We start from the raw sequence: 6,000 nt of genomic DNA, 5'->3' as shown, positions 1-6,000 counted from the left end.
GGTAACTTAGGTTCAATTCCGCTGCTGTCCGGTGTGCGCACAACAACAAACCCGTTCGCGCCGAATTCTGCGATCAGACTAACCGCGCGAGCGGTTGGAGATTCGCGAAATTGGCCTGCGCTGCGCCGCTGCGGCTGTTTCGGTCGTTCGTCAGTCAGTCAGGCGGCCAGGGCAAAACCCACGCGCTCTCTACCTTTGTTCCTTCCGTCCGGTTTCCCTCCTGCCGCTCTTCATATTCGAAAGGAAGCAAAAACAAGAAAGTGCTCCCGCTCCGTTCCGGTTAACGGACGCGCAAAGCACGCGGGGGCGATCAATGCGCGCATCGCACAGTTCAGCACAGTAGGCCCCGCACCGCGAGTCCTTTCGGCTTTTGGCTTTCGGATCGAGTGTACTCTCTCGCTCACTTTAACGCTAGGGTGGTGGGGCGTTGACATTTCCAAATACTGCAGAGGATTTCAAAACACTCTCGAAAATTAATGTTTTTATACCTCCGTCAGTCCCAGTGTGTGGGGTTCTGGAAAATCATGTTACAAATTACCGAAATTCTATTTTTACTCACAATTATCGCCCTTACAAAAAAGTCTTCGCAGTCGAACAACACAGCGAAAAGTGTGCCTCTGCTTTTACTACCTCGTTGATTTGTGGGAAAATGCGCTTGCAACAAATTTTAGAAACCACCAGAGTGTTGTGCAAGCTCTGTCATATTTGGACAGGTCATTAATCAAAAAATTAACGCGATTTTTGTTGAACCATTATACAAGCGCCCCTTTTGACGATCTTGTAGTAGATTGAGAGAACAAGCAGGATTAAGCAATATTTTCAGTCAATTACCGGTAACTGATAGTAGTGCCAACTGACATCCTATTCGGGAAAATCTCCCATCATAAATCCTAGCTAGCTAGCTAGCGATTGAACCCTTGTTAGTGTCACTTTTCAAAATCCGCCGCAGATCGTTTTCATCGTTTGAGGTTACGTTAACTTACACCGACTGTTGCAGGCGGGGAGCCGGGGGAGCGTGTGGGTGTTCTTCCGTTTCACTATGGGCAAAACTGGCCCCAAAAGTCCAAAATTCTATATGTATTAAATATTATCCAGTTTTACATGATAAAAATATCATCTTCTAGAATAGTTAAACATGTTGACTTGAAAATTTTGCCACAATCGAAGTTAATAATAATAGAGTAAGAGAGAAGTTTTTCGACCCTGTGCTAGTTTTCGCACTTACCCTAGTCTCTACAATCGATCGTTTTTTGTCGATATATTGCCAAAATGTCAGGGAATAACGAACTAGAACGAACAAGCATCTATTGATGCTTTCCATTTGCCTCCATGACGTTCTGGCACTGATGGAAACAGGGCTTCGCCCGGATAGCATAAAAAGTGGATCTCATAATAATCTCAGACCGTTATCTAGTCCTGCGGTTTATAATGCACATGCCAGAGCAATGTGTCAAACAGAGAAATTCTTTTAGTATTAGATGATTACAATTTCCCTAATCTTCACTGACACGTTTACGACAATAAGCCGTATAAATAAAAATGAGCGAAATTCGAGCAGTCGAGTAGTCGCGAGAAGTATTTGCTCAAGTTGATATGATAAAAGACTCTGCTCTGACAGCTATTTTCTCCGTGATAGAGTTTACTTTTCGAGCATCGGATTCCGTATGAATAAAACAAGTTACTCGGAGTAAATTCTCAGCAAATCCTGAGTAAAGCTCATGAAATCTATAGCATGCTCGGTAGCATGCTCAATCGAGTGAAGTTTTCTAGAATTGTTAAATTTTGCAGGTAAATAACGAAATTGTAATTTTTTAGTATTTCTTGTGCAAAGTAAAGGAAAAGTGATCTGCTTTAGCTTTTCGATTAGAACTGTCGTCTGAATGAAACTATGTGAACATTCGGCAAATTGCCATCTGACCGGGCATTTCATCTCTAGCCAGTAGCCAACATTACAGATTACAAGAAAAATCCTCACATAGCGGTTATCTTGATTGTTGAACCAAACCACCAAAAGATCGCCGCAGAACTGATTTCGGTAATTAAATACATACAAATTTACTAAATCAATTATTTTTCATCAAAACCTTACTACAAAACTGTTATTTTGTAGAACTGCAAACTATAAAACCTAAATTTTATATTTTAAATTTTATTTTTGCCAGGAAGAAAGAGGAGAATCGAGCTCCACCGAAAATAGTCAGAAAAACAGAGGAGCAAAGACGATACCCTTATCCTCAAAACTGAGGGGCCGAAATATTCGGAAGTTTTGAAGGTCATGAGAGGGGATGATTAGTTGAAGGGTCTTGGCGCGGATGTGCGGAGTATCCGCCGCTCTCGCACGGGCGGCATGATCCTTGAGCTCAAAAGGGTTCTGCCTACAAAGTGCTGTCCGCTTTTACGCAGGTCTCGTCGTCCATAACGTAGCAGTATGGTTTTGTCAGCTTTTGATCGCGTAGCTTCCGGGCACGGCTTTTCGTGACCGTATCCTGTTTTTCGTCACGGTTTGAGACCTGCTATACCTTGAATGTAAGGAATCCAGCTCCAGTCCAATCAAACGGCAGCGATCCGGGTAAGGGGGAAGATTGGTAGGATCTCGCCAGTGTAAATTGCGCTGGTGCGGGGCCCAAACCACAAATATATTTTTCAGTATCGTACATTCAATAGAGCGGTACAGGACTTTCAGGCAATGAGGATCCTCGAAGTCCTGTCCTATTCTAGCGATGAACCATAGTTATCTACTCGGTTTAGATACGATCGCCGTGCGGTGCCTGTTGAACATCAGGGGCCCTATTCTCACAGTCACCTCACCTAAATTTTTTGGGTGAGAGCACAATTTGCGATTCTCACAGTTACCTAAGTGACTCCGCTCACCTGGGTGACTGTACAAATCAAACGGGGAGCTATTAGGTGAGGTGAGTTGTGAGAATAGATCCCCAGCTTTCGAACTAGTTCGGAAACAGACACTGAGGAAGCCTGCAAGTCGTAGGCGAAATACGTATCTGTCGTGAATAAAATATACATAGTAGAATTAAATTGGATAAGGTTTCTTCTTTTTTAATTTTAGGTTTCGTATTCTACTAAGACGCTCCAAAATCTTCAGTCAATTGAGAATGTCGCCAAAGGCTATCAGAACATATTGAGTACATAATATGCTAAAACGATATTGTTAGAAAAGCAAAAACAATATTTTTCGTTGGTGGCAATATAGTTGCCACTGCCTTATAAAGGGTTAAACTTCAAAGGTACATTAGTACCAGCGAGCCACATGCCCTAGCGGATGTTTTGGGTTCGAATACGGTTATAATCTCTGATTATAGCTTGGTTCGACCCATGCACCTTCCAGCATTGGACAAACGGTAGGAGTCACAACGACTACACACACAACACAACGATTTTAAAATTGCATTACTTTTTTCTACCGTCCCTTCGTCAATTGTAAAAGAACTACCGTGTCAAAAAATATTAATCATACATGCCTGACCTCATTTCAACGTCAAGAAAAAAACACACACAAGGTTGATCTAATAAAATCTCGACAATCGACTGGACACAACGTTTTAGTTGTTCTTCCGGAGATGAAACCGTAAAGCTAAATCCGTCGTTGTTTTAGGCTTTCATAACATTGGGGTCAAAGGCATTCCCTCGTTTTTTAAATCAGTGTTCCTTCCATGTTTATCATTTTTAGATAAGATTTGAAGTGTTAGAGTACAGGACAATTGCAGGGCCAGTTGCTACGATCCTATTGACTCTGACAGCCTCACTCAGTCGAGATTCGAAGATTTTAAGCCACTTTAAACAATGCTAAACTTGCACTAAGTTTTGGAGCACATTTTTTTATCACACTTCGTTCCAAATTTTGTAACAAATTTGGAATAGATTCTGGACCAGATTTGGGATTACATTACATTCTGGACAAAAGACTGTTTTCGGACCTGGATCACATTTTGTTCCGCTTTTTTTATCAAATTGCGGACCAGATTTTGGAACAACTTTTGGACCAGGTTCTGGAATTAGACTAGGTTATAAGACATGTTTTGCCCCACAAATTTGGATTAGATTCTGGACCAAATTTTGATCCATATTTTTCATCCGATTTTGGACTCAGATTCCAGAACTGCATCAGACTTTGGAACACATTTTTAACAGATTTGGACCAGCTTTTATCATATTTTGGACCTCATTTTTTATCAAATTTTGGATCAGGACCTGGACCACATTCTGGATCTGACAGGTTGTGACATTCTGGACCACATTTTTTATCAGATGTTGGATCAGATATCTCGACCAGAATATAAACCACACACCAGATTCTGGACCAGATTTTGGATTACAATTCCGATTAGATTTTGATCATATTTTGAGCCAGATTCTGAACCTGAACTAAATGTTGGACTTCCGTCCGTTTTCAGTTTTTGGGCCACATTTTTATCAAATTTGGATCAGGTTTTGGATAATATTCTGGACCCCATTTTTGATCAGATGTGAAATCAGGTCTCACATTCTGGACCAAGACCGGATTTTGGACCAGATTCTCAAACTAGGCCAGATTAGATTTATTATAAACTAGCTGACCCGACAAACTTCGTATTGCCACAAATTAACCTGTGTTGTACATAAATCATGAATCTCGGATGATCTTTGTCACAATCTCGAGTTTTGCAAGCCCCCCAGTGGGCGGCGCTTCCGACGGCGGGTCACCGGCAACACTCGCGACCGTCTCGTCCTGAATGATCTAGTGTTACTATAGATAGTTTTTGTGGTCTTGTATTGACTAATGTTTTATGGAACAGTCTCGAATTTCTCGAGTTCGATTAGTTTTTGAGTTTCGCAATAATTTCTGTTTTATTTGTATGAGAGTCCATATCCCCCTACCACAGGGGTGAGAGGTCTCTAACTATCGTAAAATAAATTCAAGACTCCAAAATCTCCCACATGCCAAATTTGGTTCCATTTGCTTGATTAGTTCTCAAGTTATAAGGAAATTTGAATTTCATTTGTATGAGAGCCCCCCCTCTTAAAAAGGTAAGGGGTCCTAATTCATCATAGAAAAAATGGTTGCCTCCAAAAACACCCACATGCCAGATATGGTTCCATTTGCTTGATTAGTTCTCGAATTATGAGGAAATTTGTATTTCATTTGTGTAGAAGCACCCCCTCTTAAAGTTGGGAGGGGTCCTAATTCACCATAGAAAATATTTTTGCCTCCAGAAACCTCCACATGCCAAGTTTGGTTCTATTTGCTTGATTAGTTCTCGAGTTATGAGGAAATTTGCATTTCATTTGTATAGGAGCCCCCCCTCTTAAAGTGGGGAGGGGCCCTAATTCACCATAGAAAATATTCATGCCCTAGAAAACTTTCACATGCCAAATTTGGTTCCATTTGCTTGATTAGTTCTCGAGTTATGAGGAAATTTGTATTTCGTTTGTATAGGAGCCCCCCCTCTTAAAGTGGGGAGGGGCCCTAATTCACCATAGAAAATATTCATGCCCTAGAAAACTTTCACATGCCAAATTTGGTTCCATTTGCTTGATTAGTTCTCGAGTTATGAGGAAATTTGCATTTCATTTGTATAGGAGCCCCCCCTCCTAAAGTGGGTAGGGGTCCCAATTCATCATAGAAAAAAATTTTGTCTCCAAAAACACCCACGTGCCAAATTTTGTTCCATTTGCTTGATTAGTTCTCGAGTTATGAGGAAATTTGTATTTCGTTTGTATAGGAGCCCCCCCTCTTAAAGTGTTCTCGAGTTATGAGGAAATTTGTATGGAAGCCCCCCCTTTTAAAGAGGAGAGGAGTTGTAATTCCCCTTATAAAGAGGGGAGGGGTCTCAATTTACCATAGAATAAATTCTTGTCACCGAAAACACCCACATGCCAAATTTTGTTCTATTTGCTTGATTAGTTGTCGAGTTATGCAGAAATTTGTGTTTCATTTGTATGGGAGCCCCCCCTCTTAGTGGGGGGAGGGGTTTCTAACCATCACTAAAACCTTTCCTGGCCCCA

The sequence above is a fragment of the Sabethes cyaneus genome, chromosome 1 (genome assembly GCF_943734655.1).
Source record: "Sabethes cyaneus chromosome 1, idSabCyanKW18_F2, whole genome shotgun sequence".
Classification (NCBI taxonomy): Eukaryota; Metazoa; Arthropoda; class Insecta; order Diptera; family Culicidae; genus Sabethes; species Sabethes cyaneus.
Note: the sequence above shows the minus strand (reverse complement) of the source record.